This window comes from Malaclemys terrapin, chromosome 1 (genome assembly GCF_027887155.1).
Source record: "Malaclemys terrapin pileata isolate rMalTer1 chromosome 1, rMalTer1.hap1, whole genome shotgun sequence".
NCBI lineage: Eukaryota > Metazoa > Chordata > Testudines > Emydidae > Malaclemys > Malaclemys terrapin.
The window spans coordinates 286,861,306-286,884,835 of record NC_071505.1 but is presented as its reverse complement, the minus strand read 5'-3'; positions in this window follow the sequence as shown (position 1 = coordinate 286,884,835).

Below are 23,530 nucleotides of genomic sequence, written 5' to 3'. Positions count from 1 at the left end.
TCTTTTGACTTTAACCACCCTTAGGGGGTAACGAAACTGCTTAACCCCCTTACCATATAACATACATAACAATCAAGATAAAGAACGCGAGAAGGGTGGGAGTCTCTGTGTGCTGTTCCGAGGAACAGTTGTTTCTGAAAGGTCTTAGCGTTTCTGAGAGCAGACTCTCTGTCCTAGCATGTACTGACACAATTAGCAGTTTGGCCTTGTAAACTGCTCACAGGGAGAAGAAGAAAAAGGCCTTCTAATTAACACTACTTTGGGACCTTTAAACTATGGGGTAGGGGATTTACATTCAATGTATCTACCATACATCTCCTTATGGCATTAATCTGATTTCTGTACAGAAATCATACAGAAATCCTTTGGTATAGTCTGACAAAAGGCTTGGCTACTATAGAACTATTGGAAAGAAGATCTTGGTGAACTGGCATGTAAGTAACTGACCAAATTGCTTTGTGATCTAGCTTAGGATTTTCTCCCCCTCTGTTGTGTTAGCAATGCTGGAACTGATAAGTTGGCACAAGTGAGGCATTATTTTGAGGGATTCTTAGTCAAAAAATGTAAACAAAGTCACCTTCCCAAGACAGTAATTAAGTGTGTTATTTTTTATTGTGGTTATGTAATTTGATTCTGAAAACCTAAATAGTTATATTGATGAATTTTCTAATGTATGTAGCCAAGTCATAGTCCAACCCCTAGTCATGGGATCCAACTAGAGATTTTTGCAAGCAAGAGGTGGCAAGATATTATTGAAACAACAAGGAGTCTGGTGGCACCTTAAAGACTAACAGATTTATTTGGGCATAAGCTTTCGTGAGTAAAAACCTCACTTCTTCGGATGCATCCGAAGAAGTGAGGTTTTTACTCACGAAAGCTTATGCCCAAATAAATCTGTTAGTCTTTAAGGTGCCACCAGACTCCTTGTTGTTTTTGTAGATACAGACTAACACGGCTACCCCCGATACAAGATATTATTGCTGTCCTTTAATTTAGCAAACTGGACTGAGCTGATGAACAAAGACTAACAGGCTCAGTGAGCTCACTTTAAGCTTTTGGAACTGAGTTACTTTTCACTGTTTTTATAATCTCATTGTTCAGATTTAATTTGTTTCTTTTGTTTATATTTAAATAAAACTGAAGACAAGGTATGTGGATTATGAAGTAGTCTTGATATTCAGTAAAATTAAGCTATTATATTATCATTATGATATTGTATAAAGCTGATAGTTAAGAATTAAGTTAATTCTTTTTGGACTTGATTGTAGGGAGGTTGACCCTGTGCATCCTTGGTGGAAATCCTCAAATGACTGGTTCTCCGTGTGCTTTCTCTAGGAATTATATTGAAGTACTAGGAGAGGGCTGATAAAGCAAATTCTAGCCCACCCAAAGTTTATATATGCAAGAGGACTTTAATAACCAGGAGCAAAGGGAAAGGCTATCTCCCACTCCTGAGCCTGCCACCTTCCCCAGTGCAATCCTGTTCAAAGGGAAAAACTGGGTAATAGAGAAATAGGATAGGCTAGAGAAAAATAGTATTAATCTTTCCTGTTACTGCTTATTTCCAGTCTCAGCCCTTCTATTGTATTTTCTACACTGTTCCCAAGGGCTTGGACTGGTCTTTGGAGGCAGCATTGTAGTGGATAGGGCACTGGACTAGAAGTCAAAAGACCTGGATTATATTCACTTTACCAATTTGTTCCCCTCCCTCTCCCATTCCTCTTAGTCTGCTTTGTCTATTTAGATTGATTGTCTTTTCTACATCTTTTACTACACTTTTTCTCTTCAACCTCCTTCCAGTTTTCATGATGTCTAAGACTTTTTGCTTTTAGTTTCTTTGCCTTCTTCTCATTCCCTGTTCCTTTTGCCTATTCCCTAAATTTAGATCCCGTTTCCTCCCCCCAACTTTCATCATTCTGTCCTTCAGATTTTTCTTTTCCAACATAATTTGAAAGAATAGGCTCTCATCCAAATTGTTCCCTCAAAGTCTCTTTCATATGATTTCCCGTTGCCCATAATTGTTGGAATGGAGATGGACTTGATATAATATGGAGTGTGATTTGCCAGGATGACAAATTCTCAGCTAGGGAGAGGATGTAGTAGGGTCTGAATGAGCTCTCCCCTGACATTGAGAGATGAGCTTGGGGGGAAAACTTCAAGAACTGACGTTGTTTGCATAGACATACTTACTCTACCTGGGTGTGCAGCATGAAAGAGCTGCTTTGCCGGAGTGATCACTTTTGGCTGGTGTTGGATTGTGAGTCCTTCTGGTGTTGGGTGCAGGGGTGATGAAAGGTTGTTGTCCTTGGTGGGTGAGTGTGTGTGTGAGAGAGAGAGAGAGAGAGAGAGAGAGAGAGAGTGAGTTTAAGAGGGGAGGGTGACAAGGCTGTGTTTGGTCTGCCCTGGTGGAGAGGGTCACCCTCAACTGAACTGCAGTAGCTAAGCACTGGGTAGGGATGCCAAATCCTAGTGAAAGGGAAGAGAGGATGGAGACAGATGCTTAGTGGTAGTGTTGGTTCTATTTAAAGAGTCCTAGACATGATTTGATCCTTCCCCACTCCACTGTTTAAAGACAGAGCTGATTAAACTCAACTGAGAATCTTTTGTTTGGCTAAGTGACCACTACAGCTGAAATCACTGATGACCAGATCTAGGTGCTAAGTCTTAGATCTGCTGCGTGACAGCGTTTTCTGATAAAGAAACTGCCCAGCCTGCACTAGCAATGGGATTCTGCAGAGGGTAACACTGTAGTACAGTAGATTTTAAGAATAACTTTGAAGCTGCTTAATAAAATCCCCAATGTTTGATGGGGTAGTTTTTGAAAACAGGGAGAAACTCCATTCCTGCAAATACCACTGTAGTTTCACTCTCATCACCACCTAGAGTGATGGTGTCCTGTTTTTCTTTTGTACTTCTGCTACATTAGGATGATCATTTCAGTTATTTTTTCCCTCATCACAATAAACCAAGTTATTTCTCTTGTCAGCATGCTGACTGAAACAGCATGGTAATACAGAAATAACAACAAAACAAATTGGCAACAGACACTTCAAGTACATTTGTCAGATACCAACTATGCAACATCCACAAAATAAATCCCTCTATTAATTATTAGTAGCAATGGGAACTGAAGTTACTGACAGAACAATTTCAGACTAGTTGAACAAGTGATCGATGCTAAGAAGAAGAAAAAAGGAACAGCAAAAGGCATTGGTCCTTGTCACCTAGGGTTAGATATGACAAACACATCTGATGCATATGTGACAGTGGAATGTTCATTCAATGACCAGGACTCCTCAATCAATTTGTAAACAAAACTCAAACATCTGATTTACAGTAACAATACTATTGCAATTAAACACTATTTTCTATAGCACCAGTCTTAAGTTAGACAGGTGGCTTCCTCCAGGATCTCTTAACCCACTCTGTATTTATAGATCAAGGAACTTGAAGAACTCCTAATGGGAAGGTGCAGAAGTAATGTAGAGCAACAGTGCCCACTCTTCTCTTGTATTCATTACAAAAGGGCAGAGGGATAGGAGAAAATGAACAAAAATAGTTCAGTATCTTGTGGTGGTGTATAGTGAGCCAACATGCTACCGGGAAATAATTAATACAAATCTGGACCTCTCTGCTGGTGTTTTAAAAAACAAAACCAAACCCCACCACCTTTTGTACAGTTCTGTTTAATATACTTGTCCTGTGTTTTACAACAATTTTTTTTGAATTTTAAATGTGATTGGATTATTTATCTCCTCTTTAAGATATTATATGAAATTGGAGTGTGTGTGTTTTTTTTTTAAGAGTGATCCTCAGCACCTTAGAAAACTCCAGTTATGTTGGAAAGACCCCGTTAGTCATACAAGTTTTTCTAGTGCTCCAAAGATTCTCCTTAATGAACACAATTTTTATTATCCATTTTCATTCAGAAAATACTTCACTTTTTTCCTTTTGATTGTTAGAGTAAATTCTTTGGGAAGTGAGTTCATATCATACTTTAAGCATGTAAGCTTCCATAACAGCTTTATTTTGCCTTTTTTATTGGCGTCTTTTATACAAGGGACAGAAGACACAAATTTTAGCAAGCTACAAAACTTCAGTAAATTGTCCTCATTATAGTGCATACAACACTGACACATTAAGCCACTTATTTATATGAAGTTCTTCCTTTACTGGCAGTTGCAAAATAGAGTATCATGAACATCTTGTGAGAATCTCTAAACTGGTTTGTCACTCAGCAGGGAAATAAATGTCTTCAGTAACTTTATTGAAAGCATTTTCTTTAGTAAACACAATAAAATACACGTAGAGACATGCAAGCAATGAAATACCAGAACATCTGGTGATCTGCAGGTAGGCTCAGAATTCAAACTTGAAACAGGTGCGTCGAAGCAGGTTTTCCATTTCTTAAACTGCATTATATACTGTAGGTTAAAGAAAAGTCACATGACATAGATCAACACATCTATATATTTCACAATGAAACAAGCAGATATTTTTGGAGTTTTGAATTGTAATGTATATTTTGTTTTCATAATCACTGTTTAAAGACTGCTTGACTACTCCTCTCCGTCCCTCCTACCTCTCCCCAAATGTCATGCATGTGAATATTAATGAAGAAGTATACTAGTTCAGCCAAGCAAAGTTTAGACACTTCCTTAGAGGGCAGATTTTTCAACAGTGCTCTGCACCCAGAAATGAGACCAATGGGAACTGCCATGTACTGAGTTTTGTTTGAAAAATAACCATTAATATTTTTAGGGGCCTAACTAGGAGCTCTTGGGTCCTGAGCTCTTTTGAAAGTTTAGCCCTCAAAAAGCTTACCTTAACCCCACATGAGTACAAAATGGGAATTCGAGTCTTCCAAAAAACAGAATCACTTGGTTATTTTGATATTCCAAGTTTTGTTTCCATACCGAACTTTGAAGAAAAAGGCACCAGTAAAAAAAAAGTTAGGAAATAAATTATCGAAACATTTCATGATTTCAGAAAGGTTATACTCCTGTTTGGTAAATAAATTAAGGTTGCCAAAGGGGTCCACAATATTCTAACTTTAACTGGATTAATTATGTTACCTCTAGTGCCCACACAATTCAAAGAGTACATGTATAACTACAGTTCAGTGACCTTTAGTGCTAAAGTATCATCGTTTGCAATGTTTTGCTCATATTCATGCTTATTGTTCACATATTACAGAACTCCAGACAGGTCAATACTGTTCTGAAAAAAAACACAAAGGCGCTAACAAAATTGAGATATCTGTAACCAAAGCCTCAAGTTTTAGAAATAAGATGCCCAAGCATTGCATTTGGCTACCAGCACATGATGTTTGTGTTGTGATATGATGTCTGCAAACTCAAACTTGAAAAGTTTGGGTTCAGTCAGAACAAAAGAAAGCAGCCAGGGAAGTTTATATTTGTCCAGCCCTAGTCAAAATCTACTATACAACACAACTTGACCCTGGTCCATATAACCCTATTGGCCCAGTTAATACAATCAGAAAGACATGGCTAACCCTCTCAGGGGCATTGCCTCTGCACCTCCCCTAGGTCTCTTAGCCCTGCTAGTATCATTTGTATCCTGCTTCTGTTCCACTTCCTTCACCGCAATAGGAGGTTGTGATTCCCCTGAGTGCAGATAGTTGTCTTATCCCACTGGCTTCTGTTCAGCACTCTTACTACTTTATATAGGGCCACCATTTGACCAAGAAAAGCAATAATCACTGTTCTAGTATAACCTTCAAGCTGCTGTTGTTTATACCTGAGGGCTAGACAAGCACACAGCTGGCCTGAGCAAGTCTAAAGGCAGCTTTGCACTGCCACTTCTTCGCAAGTTATGATGTGTGCTCCTTGGCTACAGCCAAGGCTCAAGGCTAACGGCTCAAGTGTCTGCTATAAATGCCTCAACAAGCTCAATAACATCTGTTCTCCTCAATGTTTATGCCAGCTTCAAATTGGATTATCTGAACTGGCTGTTAAGCACATAACTCCACTGATATTCAAAATGGGAACTACCAAAGTGATTCATACCTATCACCACATTCATAGGCCATCACCAGAGCAACATTACTGCTGTGATGAGCAGTGTTTGGTGGTGGCATCACTTAGCAGTTAGGGGACTAAACCTCTGCTCAGCCTGCCTCCAATATTTCCCCAATATTTCAATCACGTCCCATGGCAGTCTGCCTGTTGTTGGGTGTAGACTCAACCCACCAGTCAGGTCACCAATGAGTCTAATCCGTTTCCAGGTGACCGAGTCCACAAGAAGATATGCCCCCCCCCCGGCCTCCTGACTCGGGGGGACTTTCAGTCAGTCTATGCATCCGAAGAAGTGGGCTGTAGTCCACGAAAGCTTATGCTCTAATAAATTTGTTAGTCTCTAAGGTGCCACAAGTACTCCTGTTCTTCTTTTTTAAGTCAGTCTATTGATCTCTGCGGGTCTCCAATCCCAGCCACGGGGGTCTAAAGATCTTTAGTTTCTCCTTCCTTCCCAAGGGAGAGTCTGCAAGTGAGGGTTCTCATGAACTCATAAGGAGGAGGGCTGGTAGAAAAACTCAGGCTCTCCCACTTGACTAGGCTCTGGCCCAGAGCCCTGTGAGAGGTACCAATGTCCAGCACCAAGGCTGTCTCCCTGGGCCACTTCCTACCACCCACTCTCTCACTAAAGTCATATAGTTTGCCTCAAAGCAGTAAAAGAAAAATTGAACTTTCAGCCCCCCTGGGCTCAGCAGGCAGGCTTTCTACCAGGAGAAAGGTATCTGCAGCACTCTTCTTCAAAGCTCTCAAGGTAGGTCTCCCTCCCTACTCTGTCTGGTCCCTTCTGAGCTCTCTGGCTCCCTTTTAAGCTCCACCTCCAGCTAGAGCATGCTCTGTAGGTGGGGCTGTCAGGGTCACCTGTGCCCAAAGTTGCTTCTTAACTCCTTCACTTCCAGTGTGGGTTTATACATCTCATCACAACTACTTTGACTTATTTTCAAAATAATTACATACGCATGCAATATACAGACAGGGCTGGGAAAGCATTCTTATCGGAGGCCATGGCTGCAAAATGATTAACTCTAAAGCAACATTGAGCAAGAACAGTGAACAATGGCAATCTCAACAAGAAAATCCACAATGTACAAGAGTATTCACAATAAAAATAAAACCATATATCTATCAATTAAGTGTCTTTCTTAATATTCATGAGCTAAGAGGGAGTCACATGTTTGGCATTTATCATAAAATAGCTCCCATTATTTTAAAATACATTTATGTGAGCCAGTCCCAAGTCAAAAATAGAGATGTTAAACAATTTGCTTATTTTTGCTGTGTAAAGATTTTGACCAAGGTTGGAAAATAAATAGTGCTGACTATCACACATTATCCAACATTTGCATGGCAAAAGCAATTTAAAGTCTGCATTAATTTACTTAATCCAGACAGAAGTGGGCATAGCATAGTAGATCTTTCCTTTCTAGGGTCCCCTGTCAGAGGTCACTCTGGTCCTTCAGGTGGTCTACCTCTTCTCTCAGTTCAGTCCTACGGCCAGGTGATCGATTAGTTCCACACCCCTTTTGAAGTAATACGATCCCAAGTTCACCTAAAACAATGCCTGAAGTTCAATTTTTTCATCCCCTTTCTGGGGGTTATTAAGACCCATAGGTCTTTAGTAGGGATCTTCAATGTTTTGCCACTCAACAAATCTCAAGTACTTCTAGTTCCACTCAATTTCCAGTACTTTACCAATCCCCATCTTGGGCTCTCTGTATTGAGAACTCCTCTTCTCTTGGTAGTTCTTCATTCGGAGCTCTGTACTGAACCCTCTTTTGGGCCTGCTGCACTGAAAATTACATCTCTTGTAGCCTTTACCTTAAAACTGTGTGCACCCAGCATTTTCCCTCCCTCTAGCAGGCTTCCCTGAAACTGTTAGCTTCCTTTGCAGGTCCCAGGAAACCCCTCCTTCCTCAGGGCTTTTGCTGGGGATCAGTTCAATGCTTTCAGTGATCTTTCTTGCTCTTATTTTAGTGTTTCACAGGCTTTCTCTTGGCTCAGGCCCCTCTAGTTCTGGCTCAAAATCTCCCAGGCTTCTCTCAGCCTTTCAACCAAGAGAGGAAATGCCCAACTATCTCTCTCTTCGGTCTCTTCCTTGCCCTCTCTTCCATGTCCCTGTTCATCTTTTATGTAGACCCAGGTCCTCTCTAGCTGGGGTTGATCACTATTTATGCCTCACAACCCTCCAAGTGCCACCCTGTGGCCTAATTGGACTGAGGTTCCTGTTAAATCATGCTTAACCAGTGTGGGGTTTACACACCCCATCACAAGCCCTCCCCCTCAAGACAGTGTCAGCCTGGGGGTATGTGTGTGCACCCCTTGTCCAGCTTCTCACCCTTTGCATTCCACTTAGTCAGTAGAAGTTTCTTTCATACTGAAGGGCTCCCATCCCTGTATCAAACCCTATCTTCCCATCTTCCAGGAGCTCCACTTGAAACTCCAACCAACTCTTCCTTTTTCAACTTTGCTTTCCTCTCCCTTCAACTTTGTCTGTGAGACCTGCTCTGCAGCTGCCAGCCTCTGTTGCAGGTATTTGAACACCACAACCATTTCCTCAGTCCTCTTCAATACAAGAATAAGTCTTTTGGGGAAAGGTTCTAGTACACTGTAGTAATTGCCAATAAATAAGCATGTCTAAATAGAAAGACTCTTTGATTAGTTCAGGTGTCGCTAATCATATGGGCCAGCACCTCGGCTGGTGTAAATTGCCATGGTGTCATTGAAGTAACCCCAATTCATGTAAACAAGCAACCCAAAAAACATTAATCATTAAAATTGCCTAAGCTTACGGCAGCAACAGTAGCTCATGCCAAGAATCTCCTATATCCAATAACACAGAAGGGAGCAGGCTCAGCGGCGGGTTGCTCTACTTAGTAGCACCAACTACTATCTCCAGTTTATGTGCTGTTTGGTTTTTTTTTACATTTATTTCCCACATTTTTTCAGCAGTAAAAAGAAGGGTTTTTCCAAACTCAGTAATTCAATACAAATTCAAATTTAAGAAAAATAAACTCAGTTTTTGTAAGTTAAGATAAAAATATAACCCAAGTATTTTTCTGATTTTCCATCAAAAAAGTGCCATGAGAGTTCTTTTTACCTTCAAAAAGGGATTTTTCCCATAACAAAAGTTGAAAGGTTGTCAAACAGTTCTAGCAGCAGATTTATCCAGGAGCAGTCATGGTACAGGAAGTGGAGAGCAGGAGGAAGAAGAAAGAGACCAGTCTCTAGAGGCAGCCATTTTTATTATTCTTACTTCACAGCTTATGCTGCTTTATCTGAAGTCTCTTCCTCCAGGGTCTGGTTTATTGGTATTAAACAATAAAGTATTCACTCTTGTTTCCAAGCTTCCCATAACCACCCTTGAATCAGGGCTTCGCATCTCCCTAGCAAGACTTCCCATTAATCTTGCTCCTGTCCCAACTCTCTCTGAGTAGGAAGCTCCATTCCAGAGCATTGGACGCTTCTCTTTGCCAAGCACTTGCCTTTTTTGGTTAGTCTCTGCAGAAACACTCCTCTCAGGTCTTTCCTAGTCACTCTCTGACCAACCCCACAGCTAGTCACAGATCCCTCACCCTCACTGAATATCTTTGCACTGAACTTCTTTTCACTGATTGCAACCAACTGTGCTCTTTCTCAGACAAAAGGATTAACTCTTTCCTGCAAGCCTCAGGAAAGTTGCCAGCCTGAGGCTAGCATTTTTAGTATTTGCTCATACCTACGTGAATTAATGTAACTCCCATCCACATCTTGCTTGAAAAAGGAAAAGTGTAGAAGGGTTTGAATTGGACTTGTAATACAAGTTCCTACTAACAAATAGAAAAAAAAAAGATAGATGGTTAATCCATATCTTGTGTTTTAGAAAGATTCCTGCAGGTGGTTGGGGAAACTTAGTTTATTGATCAAAGGATATCAAAAATAAATACTTTAGCCCAGATCCTCGAAGGTTATAGACACCTAACATCCATTGATTTCAATGGGAGTTAGGTCCCTAAATGCCTTTGAGGATCTGGGCCTTTTAGTCCTAATTCTCATTTTATTTACACCAATAGTACACCAGTAACTTCAAGGAAGTTACTCCTGATTTACACCAGCATAACCCACAGGTGATTCAGGACCTTTAGAACTATATTAAACTCTTATTATTTTGAATGTTCCATTTTTCCTTTAGTGACTGGGGGGCAGTGGTGAGATTGTTTTGTTGCTGCATTTTTTTCCCCATTAGTAGCTGTTGCTGCTGGTGGCTGTACTATTTAGGATTCCTTACAGGGGAGGCCTGCCAGTGTAAGTCATTGACACTGCTGAATGCTTCTCTCAGTGACACAAGGTCATAACTCCAAGGACACCAATCCAGGCGAAACAACTATTGTTTGCTATAATTGCAAAAATTATGATCATGGCACATATCTCTGCCAGGAATTAATGTTATTGTTGTCTCTAAAAAGCTGATCCTCTAGTGACTCAAACAATGTAAAGTTGTTCAGAGCAGTTATTTCCTAACATGGATAATGCTACCTGAGGGCCTGATTCCCCACTTCTTTACACCTTTATGCCCATGTAACTCCATTGACTTCAGTTATGATATTTTGTAGCTGAGAAAGCCTATTACATTTTAACAGTGAATCCTTTTTACAATATTTTGTTTGGCAATCAAGCATTTTGAATGTTCAGAGGTGTTGTATCAAGGGTAATTATAAAAAAAATTAGGAAATTATAGGGAATTTTGTATGGGAGCCAACACACATTAGCACTCCAGGAAAGAGAATGTTTCCAACAGGGATGGGAACTTGGAACATGTCTCATACTGTCATAATAAGGTTAATGAAGATCCTTAAATTAGAAAATTCTTTTATGTGTGTGCTTCTGTAATTTAGGTTGTACTGTTCAACTTAAAAATGCGTTGCACTGATATGCTGTAGCTCAGCATTCATTCAGTACGTTCAAATAGGGCCTGATTCTCATACCCCTGCTCATCTTGAGTAGAGACTTACTATGAAAGCAGCCCTACTGGCTTCAATAGAACTATTTATGTAATAAGTACTCAGCGTAGTACAGAATTGGGCCCATACTGAGTAACTATATAAGCTTCTTGTTATATAAACCCAGGGAAAAACAAACTGCTTCTTGTAAAGTAAGGACTGACCTGAACCTTTGAGCCAAATTCCAACTTAAATGTTCTTGGAAAGTGAATCTGAAAACTCACATGAGCAAATATTCAAAGAAGCCAGATTTGAAATGCGCACATGGGAATATGCTTACCAGGAGGGATCCCATAATGAAAAAGAAACAGTACCATGTAATTTATCTAATCAATTTGTGATGGGGCTGCCCTACTCACCGCTGGATGACAACTCCTCCTGGTGGTTCTGGAGATTAGTTCTGCCAGGCCAAAACACCTTTCTGCAGGTTGCACTCTGTCACTTTGTCTCTTTTTCATAGTGTGGTCTCTCACTCACTCCAAAAGCTGTAGTTTCCTCTTCGTGACTCAGCCGTCTGGCCAGGTCATTCAGTGGTTTCCCCTTCTGAAATCATCTTTCAAAGCTCTTTCCACAAGCAGCATCTGGCAATACTTATGCTTGCTGCCCTGAATATTTCACTCCAGCAGTGACTGCAGCAGTCTTCATATCCACTTCCCTTAATAACACCACTTTGCACTGGGTAAGAGAACCCAGGCCCACCCTCTACTCTGAGTTCCAGTTCAGGGCCCTGTAGTGAAAAGTTAAGATCTGCATCTTCACCAGCCTCACTGTTCTCACCCCTGGACTCCTTCCTACTGTGCTTCTTCTCTCCCTTCCTTCTCCCTTATCTCACAGGTGAGCTTTCTTCTAATTAGCTTTCGCCAGCCTGAATCTCCCCATAATTGGCTGATTGGGCCAACTTGGCCTAATTTGGCCCTTGGAGAGTCAGTGTAAGGGGTACACCCCATCAAACAATCATAACTAAGCAACACAGAACAGGAACAGGAGAGGACCAAAGATTTGTAAAATGAGAGTTTCTCATAATCATGGGAAATACAATAGCCAACTATTGGACTAGAGGAGAAAAAAACGATAACTCCAGATAAACAGGGAGTTGTATAAAAATCAGCGTTCATTAAATAAAGGGTTTCTGGTATTGAATACTGACATCCAACTGCTCATAATTAATCCATAAAATAAAAAAGTGCAATAAAAATTACTCAACGATGGTAAGAGATCAATCTGAGGAAATAATAAACTTTGTGTGACTACTCTGCAAGGAGAAAAAGGTAATTCTTCGCAATGAATAATGTCACTCATCTCTAGTTACAAATGGAAATCTGAGGCCTTATATGCCACCATTACCACAGTATCTGAGCACCAGGCAATTTTAATATATTTATCTTCACAATGCCCCATAAAGAGGGAAGGCTTGGTTGTGGAATCTCCATCTCTGGAAATATTTAAGAGTAGGTTAGATAAATGTCTATCAGGGATGGTCTAGACCAGGGGTCGGCAACCTCTGGCACATGGCTCGCCAGGGTAAGCACCCTGGGGGGCCAGGCCAGTTTGTTTACCTGCCGCGTCTGCAGGTTTGGCCGATCGCAGCTCCCACTGGCCGCGGTTCGCTGTCCCAGGCCAATCGGGAAGCCGCAGCCAGCACATCCCTCGCTTGTGCCGCTTCCCGCAGCCCCCATTGGCCTGGGACAGCGAACCGCGATTGGCCGAACCTGCCGACGTGGCCAGTAAACAAACTGTCCCGGCCCGCCGGGGTGCTTACCCTGGTGAGCCGCGTGCCTGAGGTTGCCAACCCCTGGTCTAGACAGTATTTGGTCCTGCCGTGAGGGCAGGGGACTGGACTCGATGACCACTCGAGATCCGTTCCCGTCCTCGAATCCATGAATCTATGAATAATCCCCATTTTAGAGGTGAAGGAACCAGGGCTCAGATAGGTAAGTGATTTGTCTAAAGTAACACAGGAAGTCACTGGTAGAGAAGGAGTTTGAATCCAAGTCAGCCCACATTTAAGGATGACATGCTACCTCTGGACTATCTTTCTTATCTAGCCAGTACTTTGGTGGTCTGATTCAGTAAGTAACAGAAATTCATCCCCATCACATCATCATTGCTGATCTACCTAAGGGATACTCAAGACTGAGACAGTGGGCATATTGCAATTTAGGTCTGATGTGCATTGGCAGAGCTGTATGAATACATTTGCACACTGACTGCCTGGATTACAGCATGCTCTAGCCTGTGATCATAATTCCTTCCATTCAAGACCATGAACTCACCATATAACTTTAGAAGAAAACAAGAAAGCTAGAATGCTTATTCTCCGTCAACCCAGAAAGCAAAAGTTCATAGTTTATTCCTACGTCAAGGCCTTCTGTTAAATCAGCCTGCCACTATGTCAACACTATATGCTAACACTTTAAAGTGCTATAAGCATTTTATTTGGGAGACAATTATTGTATTTTTTGTCTGATATAAATTAATAGGTCAAGTACCACTTATTGAGTTTTGAGGCATTAATTAACATTTTAAAATTATCACATGGCACATTAATTAGATATCAGTCACTTATTAGAACTTCTGACATTTAATAAGTATTTTAATTTAACTTGCTATAGATGCCTTTTCAAAAGACAAAATTGATACAAATAGTCTTACTCAGTTTAACATGTTATCTGCTGTTCTGTCGTTGTGATTAGCATGTACATGGCACCCATATTTATTTCTTGCATAATGCAGTTATTAAAACACACCTACAGTTATTTAATTTATATGTAACCAATGACAAGTTATTAAAACAAATGGATAATGTGCATTTAAATATTTTAAAACCTATCACAGAGATGATGTAAGAACACTTTTGTATTCAAACCAGGAAAATGAATAGTATTTCTGCCTATTTTGGCTCTCTTTCAATGTAAGGTTTGAAGATAAACCCTACTCTGCTTCTGCTGTTCTGTCTTGATGACAGAAGTACAAACGTCCCCGAATTTTTAAGTGTTGATTGCTGGTTTAAATCATCTCTTTAATAATACATTCTTGTTTTTCTTTGATAGTTCTGTGTATAGCCATTCCCTATAGTCAAGAATTCTGGCGCTAGGCAGTTCACTGGTGTGACCTCAATCTTGACCTAATTGCACTTATTATCAGTCAAGTTTTATAATATTAACAAGGTGCTTAGGCTGACATAAAAGCCCTACAGGGTGCCCAAACTTTGCAACACTAATGCCCACATTGGCAGCTTGACAAGAACCAGAGGGCTACACTTCATCTGCATGTACATTTACATATTTTTCCCCAATAATAAATGCATAAAACCATAAGATTCTCTTCTGCTTGTCTCTTTGCTAGACAAAAGCAAGTTTATTCATCAGAACTCTCTTTCTTCTCTATGGCATATACCCTCACAACACTCCAGTATACACCCTTTTGGGGGGCACAGATCAGTGTTCACATTGCACTCCCTGTCAGTACCTGGGCCAGGCCAGGGAAGCTAATGATCCAGTCAGTGGACCACATTCAGTGATGAATCCTGGTTACGTACCAGCTGAGGCACGTTGTGCATATGCTAAGAAGAAGATCCCCCCCCCCTTTTTTTCAGATAGGGAACTGAAGCACAGAAAGGGGAAGTGACTTGACCAAGGCAAGTTTGTGACAAAGTAGGGAATTGAATCCACATGACCACAGCCTAAGCAAGCACCCTAACTGCAGGACTATCCTTCCTCTTCAGACTACCATCTCTCTTCACTAAAGGGAGAAGGAACAGGCAGCTGTTGGCTGCATTTTAGGACAGCCCAGGCCACAATTAGCTTTTCAAACATATTTTGAACTCCCCATCCCTATACAAACAAGGACAAAGCCTGTGTTTGAGTCTCCTTACGGGACGGTAGAAGAGGTCAACTAATATGGGCCTCTGAATTGTCACTCCTGAAATGTCACTCAAGGTGTTTGCTCTTTCAACTACCTTGCATCTGCTTGGAAGAAACTCATTGCCATGACGTCCCTACTTTTCCCTTATTTAAGTCTACACTTAAGACTGATTAGTTTTCACTGACTTTTCACTGACATTAGCTAATTATTAACTCTGCAGGATAGATTAAATTTTAATTTTAATGTAATTTTAAAACACCATGAGCTACCTCAGCATGATAAGATGCTATAAAAGTTTAAACTGTTGTTATAAGTTGGCCACCTGTTCAAAACGTTAAAAATCTTCACATTTAAATCAATCATACTGTGCTTGATGCACCGTCCAAGGCTAATGTTGATAAATTATATGCTATACTCTACATTGATTCATTATTCTCTTTTATGGTAAATACATTGGACTTTATTTTGCAGAGTCATTTTAGACTGCAGTGTCATTTTTCAAATCCCTATATAATCTTCGATGTATGTTTTCCTTCTGCAACATTATTTAAGGCACAGTCCAAAGTAAGGGGCATGTTGGATAAATACTTTCTCAGCAGCAGTCTCTGGAAGTATTGTGGAAGACTGGAAGCACTAGATTCATATAGTCCCTAATATGAATACAAAAATGTTCTTGTATCACCACCATGGTAGGTTTTTAAATATTTAAAATGCACATTATCCATTGGCTTTAATACAACTCTGGGCCAGGTCAATCCTTCTGCTGCTGTTCTAAATTGGACTGGGGCTAAACTCAGGGAGTTACAAAGATGTCTTTGCCTCCTCTTCATATCCTGCACCAAAAAAAAGCTCAGCCACTCCAAAGATTTGGGTCAATATCTTTTTAAAAAGAAGGGTTCAGGCAATATATAAAGAAACCATATTACAAGGAAGGGAAAAGGCAGTATTACTAGTGCCCCTCAACCAAGTTTTTAAATCAGTTTATAAAATACATAGGGGTAATAGTGGGAGGACCTGAGCACACCTAGTTATCTACACTAGGTGGTCCCAGCACGGGCCCCACTTCCTGGCTATGTGCAAGGGAGGTGCTTTGTGGGCCTTCTTAAGTCTGATCAGATGGGGGATCAAAATGAAAATCACAAACCCTATTATATCTGAAGATACTCCCGCTCTGTTGCCCCAGCAAAGAAGGGGGCAGGAAGTCTACAGTGCTGCCAACAATCCAACACTAACCAAATCCCTCTGGCTGAGCCTCTAAGTCAGTGTCCTACTTGGAAGACCACTGTACTCTCCTCAGGGTCAGTGTGAAAGTCTCCCTGGCTAAGAATTCCCTCCATGACTTCAAGAGTCATTCCTATATTGTGTCACGTAGAGCAATCCTGTTCCTCCCCCATGCTGATGACTGCAACTTCCTCCCTTTTAAAGTCTGCCTCCCTATCATACAAGATTGACAGGGCCAGAGGGGCGGGGTTAGCCTTACCAGCAGGCATACCAGCCCCACTGGCATCTACCTCATCTGTGTGGGATCTATACACCCCATCATGCATGGGGTAATATTTTTCCAGAATACTGAAGTCAATGGACTTAGGCTCCTAAGTCAGTTAGGCCATGTCTACACTAAGAAAAATGTTTTCAACATGTCAATATGCACCATTTTTCTACACTAGACCTGGCCTTAGGTGATTTTGAAAAATGTATTCCAACTCTTAAAAAATGTAACTACTGTGTGTTCCCTTCTGGTACTTGCAAGTCTTTCAGTAACTAACTTAGCTATATGACTAGGAAACACTATCTGGCAATGTTCCAATAGGTAGGTATGGGGTACTTCTGTCCACAAAGCAATGAGGTGTAAGTTACAAGAGATATCACAAAAATGGAATTATGAAAGCTGACATACAGTGTCAACTGCCTAATGTGAATTCTGACAAATGTGAATTCATGAATAAAATTCTCAGTAGACAATAAGAACATGAAACAGGAAAAAAAGAAGACCAAGGGCTGTTGTTCCAGACTCCCTTTCTCTTTCCTGTTTTCCCATTTCTCCTAATATTGTTTTCCCTAGTATCTGAAAGCTGATTCTAATTTTTCTTTAATACATTGACAGTCTTTGCTTTAATGGCTCCTGTTTGTAATTATTGCCAATATGCTGCATAGTGAAAGACAAATGAAACCACATGAATAATGGAGATGTATATTTTAGTTTTAGATATTTAGAGCACCACTTGGAGCCAAAGGAATAAAAATGTGAGGAAGCACAAATTTAAAAAAAAACAAACGTAGCTTTTCTTTCATAAAAATTATAGGTAAGCCACAAAAAAACATGTCTGTGCCATATTGATTCTCTGTGTACAGTAAATATATGCACATATTTTGTGGGTGCAATTTTGAAAATCTGTCCCTTAGGTTCACATGCTATCTAAAAACCTATGCTGTGGATCTCCAACATTTAGATTGAGCTGTGCATATAATGGACTGACTTCAATCTCAGTATTTAATTGGGAACTGATCTAATTCCTGATCTACATTCATTTTCTCAAAAGGGCAGATGTCCAGCTCTGAAAGTCTTCCACATTTCTGTGGAAAAATGGTGTCCAAAAATGAGTGACATTAATTTGTATGATGCCTGCTGAAAGATTTAGATGAAAAGATTTATATGCCTAAGCTTTATGATGGTTTTTGTTTTTGGTTTTTGTTTGTTTGGTACAAAGGTGACAGGAACACTCTCAAAATAAACACTAATAATAACATATTCATCAATGGTAATTAATATGTGAGACCAGGTCCACTAGGAACACAGCTGCAAAAGATATTGCCATATTTTTTCTTCAGGATGGCTGGAACTAAGGACCATTATAAAGCCTCATCACCTTCCGCTCCAAGTGCGAGGTGGATTTCTTCAACCTACCTTCTCTAATATAAATGCATAGCAGTGTGTACATATAAGAAATTAAAAGAAAAAAGCCTTAATAAAACAAAGCCCTACATTGCACACACAACTCTCCCCAGGGGGAGAGGATGAGACAACTAATGAATCAAACATGACTGACGTTAGTCACAACTGCTTAATGCACAGGAAGGCACTCGGATACTGGTGGTGAGGGCAGTATAAACAACATAAGAACCTGGATAGGATAGGACTGATTCAAAGTATTGCTGCATCTGAAATGTTTTATACAGATTTAACACATTTACAGGTTTATGGCTATTTAAATTATTTTGGGCACAGATTCTGTGATGTGACAGTGACAGAATTTAAGATACAGTTTTGTTGCTAAGTAACCATAACAAGATAGCCTGTGTAATATTAATATTGATTAATGAACATCCTTGAGACATAATGAACAAAGGTATCAAAACTATAGTGTATGTTATATTAAAGACCAGATGAAATTCTTAATTAATTTTGTAGCAAAGCAAATCTGAAGTGAAAATACCCAAGGTAAATCCAAATTGAGGATGTAAAAAGGAGGTGAAAGGCCAGAGAAGCTAGTTATGTGCTTGATTAAATGTATACAGACAAGTAATTCCAGAACGTAAGCAAAGGTATAAAAGGATATTAACCAGATATGACACAAGTGAATTGATATTACTTGTATAATGGACTGATCTGATAAATTTATAAAATCATCACAGTATGAATATGGAAAGACTTTACACATAACTCCAGAAAGCTTCAAAATGAACATTACAAAAAGGAGACACTACAATATAAGAAAAAGCAAAGGGTTGCATCATGTTAGTTGGGGTTGTTACAGAATTCTGTGGGGCCTACAGAACTCTTAATTAATTATATGCAAGTTACACAGACTGGGAAGCTGTGGATGTCAAAATAAGGCATATCCAGGAAAATCCAGCAGATGCTTCCATTTGTTAATTGAATTGTAAAATCCTAAAAATAGAATTTGTATGATTTAACAAAATAGCATGTACAAAGTTTGTGACCTCAGGTTTGGGAAATTTAAGCTACAGTAACTATAAGTTTCAAAATATAAAGCCACAGTTGAAATGTCCTGATTCTTTATCGGACTGTGAAAAGATTATGCATGAAGCATCACTTGTGTTCCATTGGGTCCACAGAAGCTCTTCTCTTGAAGTGGAATTGGTATTCTAGTTGGTTGCAATCACCATTTAATAAAAGGGAACCAGGCAATGGACCACCCATCAAAGATGAATAAAAGAATCCTTCAGTTAATGGCTTCCCCCAGGATGAAAACACTAGGACAGGATAAGAGATCAAAAACTGGTCTACTATGCTGAAAACTAAGGGCCCCTTCCACTGGTAACAAAGACTTATCAAGATAAAGAAGAAAGAGTGATAATAAGATGTTTCAGTCTCTAAGGGAAGATGATGCTGATATCAGAACAAGGAGACTTCTATAATAATAGCATTTTGAGATTAAAGGAAATTTCCATCAGTTTTGAGAGGGACCATGCAAACCAAGATGGAGAAATCTACCTAACTGCCAGATCCATCTGAGGAGTTGCAAATACTTTTACACACATATTTCCTTTTTTCCCAGTTCATGTTTGGTCATTTTTAGTTTACTGATTCTCAAAGAGTACATATTCAAGTTATAAAAAAAGTTGAATATGAGTTAATTACAAAACACCTATTTGTGTTTCATCAAAATGTTTCATCCCAAGTAATTATAGATAATCTTGAGGAAAAAAAATCAGTGTTGAGACTTGAACAGTTATTAGATTTTCAGCAAAGCACTGTTTAGGAAAAATCCATGTTTACATGCAGGAGATGATATGTGAAAAATCTCTAGGCATTCTTGCATTTTATCACAACATAGCATTTGTGATGTTACATGAAACTGACAGCTTCTCATGGGAAAAAAGGCTTGAATTAACTAATTTTACATTATAAGCTAAAGAGTCATCATTTAAATTTTTGGGTAGGACAACATAAAAGCAAACTAGTATTAGGTATACAAATTGTGGTTACACCTACTGATGAGTTTTAATATATATATATATATATATATATATATATATTACAAGTCACTTTGAGCCATGAAAGGGATATTTTGGGTTTAATGTGTGACATTTGTGTGTGGCTGTGTGAAAATCATTTTAGCAAGGAATTAGCTGGGAAGGTATTTATGAATTAAAATAATATGTCACCAATTAATTATTTACATTTCTAAATGTCAAGCTTTTTGGATTGTTTTTGATTGAACTGCCACTGACAGCCCAATCTAGTTGACCAAGCTTGAATGGAAAATTGAGAATGGATCTGTATAAAGAATTGAGAGATCACATTATTGGAATAATGTAGAATAAAAGGAAAGTTCCTTTTACCTGCCAATTTCTCTCAAACATAAAATCCATAACCACTAGTCCTCATAATAGAGAAGTAGCCGTCCACCTCCAGATGAGTGGATTTACAAAGTTGTTTATCAGGATGGACATGCAGACAAATGCCTCTAGCAAGAATTCTCCAGAACTATCATTTCCAAAGCTCTAATAACTACTGAGGGGAGGGACAGGAAAAAATTAAACAAAGAAACATATTCTCTACTCAGCTTTCTCCTCCTAACTGTAACAGTGTCCTCCCAAAGGTGGCTTCAGCTGAAGAATAAAGATCCAATTTATGGGACCTAGTGAAAGTAGAGATGTACAAACATAAAACAGCTTTGCACTACATAGAATTAACCCTAAAACTCTCTGGTGGAAAGCCATAAAAGAGGCTTGTATGATTCAGGGCTTGTCTTCACTACCCGCCTGGATCGGCAGGTAGAAATCGATCTCTCGGGGATCGAATTATCGTGTCTCGTCAGGATGCGACAATCGATCCCCGAATCAACGCGCGTACTCCACCAGCCCAGGTAGGAGTAAGCGCCATTGATGGGGGAGCCACGGCGGTCGATTTGCTGCCGTCCTCACAGCGAGATAAGTCGGATCAGATACATCGAATTCAGCTACGCCCCCCAGTGTAGACCTAGCCTTAGGTCCAGGTCCGGCGGCAGGCAATCGATGTTCTGGGATCAATTTATCACGTCTGGTCTAGACGCGATAAATCGATCCCGGATCGATCCCAGAAGTGCTCGCCGTCGACGCCGGTACTCCAGCTCGGCAAGAGGAGTACGCGGCATCGACGGGGGGGCCTCCCTGCCGCGTCTGGACCCGCGGTAAGTTCGGACTAAGGTACTTCGAATTCAGCTACATTATTAACGTAGCTGAATTTGCGTACCTTAGTCCGAAGTGGGGGGTTAGTGTGGACCGGGCCTTAGATAGGTAGGCCTTCAACCATCCCATGATTGTAGCTTTAACCCTGGTCTACACTGGGGGAAGGGGAATCGATCTAAGTTACGCAACTTCAGCTATGTGAATAACGTAGCTGAAGTCGACATACTAGATCAACTTACTGTTGTGTCTTCACCATGGTGAGTGGCCTGCTGCTGCTCCCCTGTCAACCCTGCATGCGCCTCTCGCAGCGCTGGAGTACAGGAGTAGACTAGACACGATAAATTGATCCCTGCTGGATCGATCGCTGCCTGCCAATCTGGAGGGTAGTGTAGATATACCCTTAGAAACATCTTACCCCAGCATCTAGCAATGAATAGCAATAGACTTTGCATACTTTAGTTCATAGGAACGGCTAAATTATGCCACTTATATTCTAAGAAGCTTTGGATTAGGACAAGAAGAAGGCAGGATGAGATATTAAGATCTATGAAAATCTAAATTGAGTTCAGAGATAAATTTGGTGAAGTATATGAGACTATATTATTTCAGTGAAAAATATAATAGGGCTTTGTGATGGGAAGGGCTCTTACCTCAGACACCCTCCAGAGCAAAATTATTTGTTACTAAAATAGGTCATTTTAATTAGAAGAACCTAGAGGCTCCAGGGGATGCTCAGTTAGCCCTTGAAGGACCATGATCTCCCCTGTCAGACACTTCCTGGATGTGTTAAAATTAACCAATCTGATTACCTTGAGAAATCTTGCACTGTAAGGTTGAATGGACAAAACTGGTCAGAGGAATCCAGGACATACCTATGGGGCCATACACAGAACTTTTAGGGTTCTAAGACTAAAACCCAAAGGAACTCCCCTCCTGTAAAATATCCAGGATCTGATGTATCTTAACTTTCAGTTAAGATTCAGTTTGTAAAGTTTAAGCACATGTTCAAATATGTGCAGGATCAGGGCCTAAGACTGTAAATTCTCTGGATCAGGGATCATTATGTGCATGTACATTACTGTGATGGGGCATATAAACCCCACACTGAGTTAAGGAACTACTCTGGGCTCATCCAGCCCCACCCCACCACAACCGGTAATAAATGGACCAACTGGAGAAGGAGCTAACAGGCAGGAGAGCTGCTTATTTGAAGACAGACCAGGGAGGAGAGCAGACCTGCTACCAGCAGCTCAAGGGAGATGACCTGAGGGAGGGCAAAATCTCTCCCAAAACAACTGCCCAAAGGCCCCTCCCTGAGGGAAGGGAGGGCCTGCTGCAGAGACAGCCTAAGAGGAAAGCATTCCCTTCCCATATGAACTCTGGACTGGACTGAGCCCCTTTCTTTTTGTTTGGACTACCCCAGCAGGGGAAAACCTTGGACTGAGCTGGACCATAAGAACATAAGAACGGCCGTACTGGGTCAGACCAAAGGTCCATCTAGCCCAGTATCCTGTCTACTGACAGTGGCCAATGCCAGGTGCCCCAGAGGGAATGAACCTAACAGGTAATGATCAAGTGATCTCTCTCCTGCCATCCATCTCCACCCTCTGACAAACAAACAGAGTGTAGGGACACCATTCCTTACCCATCCTGGCTAATAGCCATTAATGGACTTAACCTCCATGAATTTATCCAGTTCTCTTTTAAACGCTGTTATAGTCCTAGCCTTCACAACCTCCTCAGGTAAGGAGTTCCACAAGATGACTGTGCGCTGTGTGAAGAACTTCCTTTTATTTGTTTTAAACCTGTTGCCCATTAATTTCATTTGGTGACCCCTACTTCTTGTATTATGGGAATAAGTAAATAACTTTTCCTTATCTACTTTCTCCACATCACTCATGATTTTATATACCTCTATCATAACCACCCTTAATCTCCTCTTTTCCAAGCTGAAAAGTCCTAGCCTCTTTAATCTCTCCCCATATGGGACCCGTTCCAAACCCCTAATCATTTTAGTTTCCCTTCTCTGAACCTTTTCTAGTGCCAGCATATCTTTTTTGAGATGAGGAGACCACATCTATATGCACTATTCAAGATGTGGGCGTACCATCAATTTATATAAGGGCAATAATATATACTCCTTCTTATTCTCTATCCCCTTTTTAATGATTCCTAACATCCTGTTTGCTTTTTGACCGCCTCTGCACACTGAGTGGACGTCTTCAGAGAACTATCCATGATGACTCCAAGATCTTTTTCCTGATTCATTGTAGCTAAATTAGTCCCCATCATATTGTATGTATAGTTGGGGTTATTTTTTCCAATGTGCATTACTTTACATTTATCCACATTAAATTTCATTTGCCATTTTGTTGCCCAATCACTTAGTTTTGTGAGATCTTTTTGAAGTTCTTCACAGTCTGCTTTGGTCTTAACTGTCTTGAACAGTTTAGTATCATCTGCAAACTTTGCCACCTCACTGTTTACCCCTTTCTCCAGATCATTTATGAATAAGTTGAATAG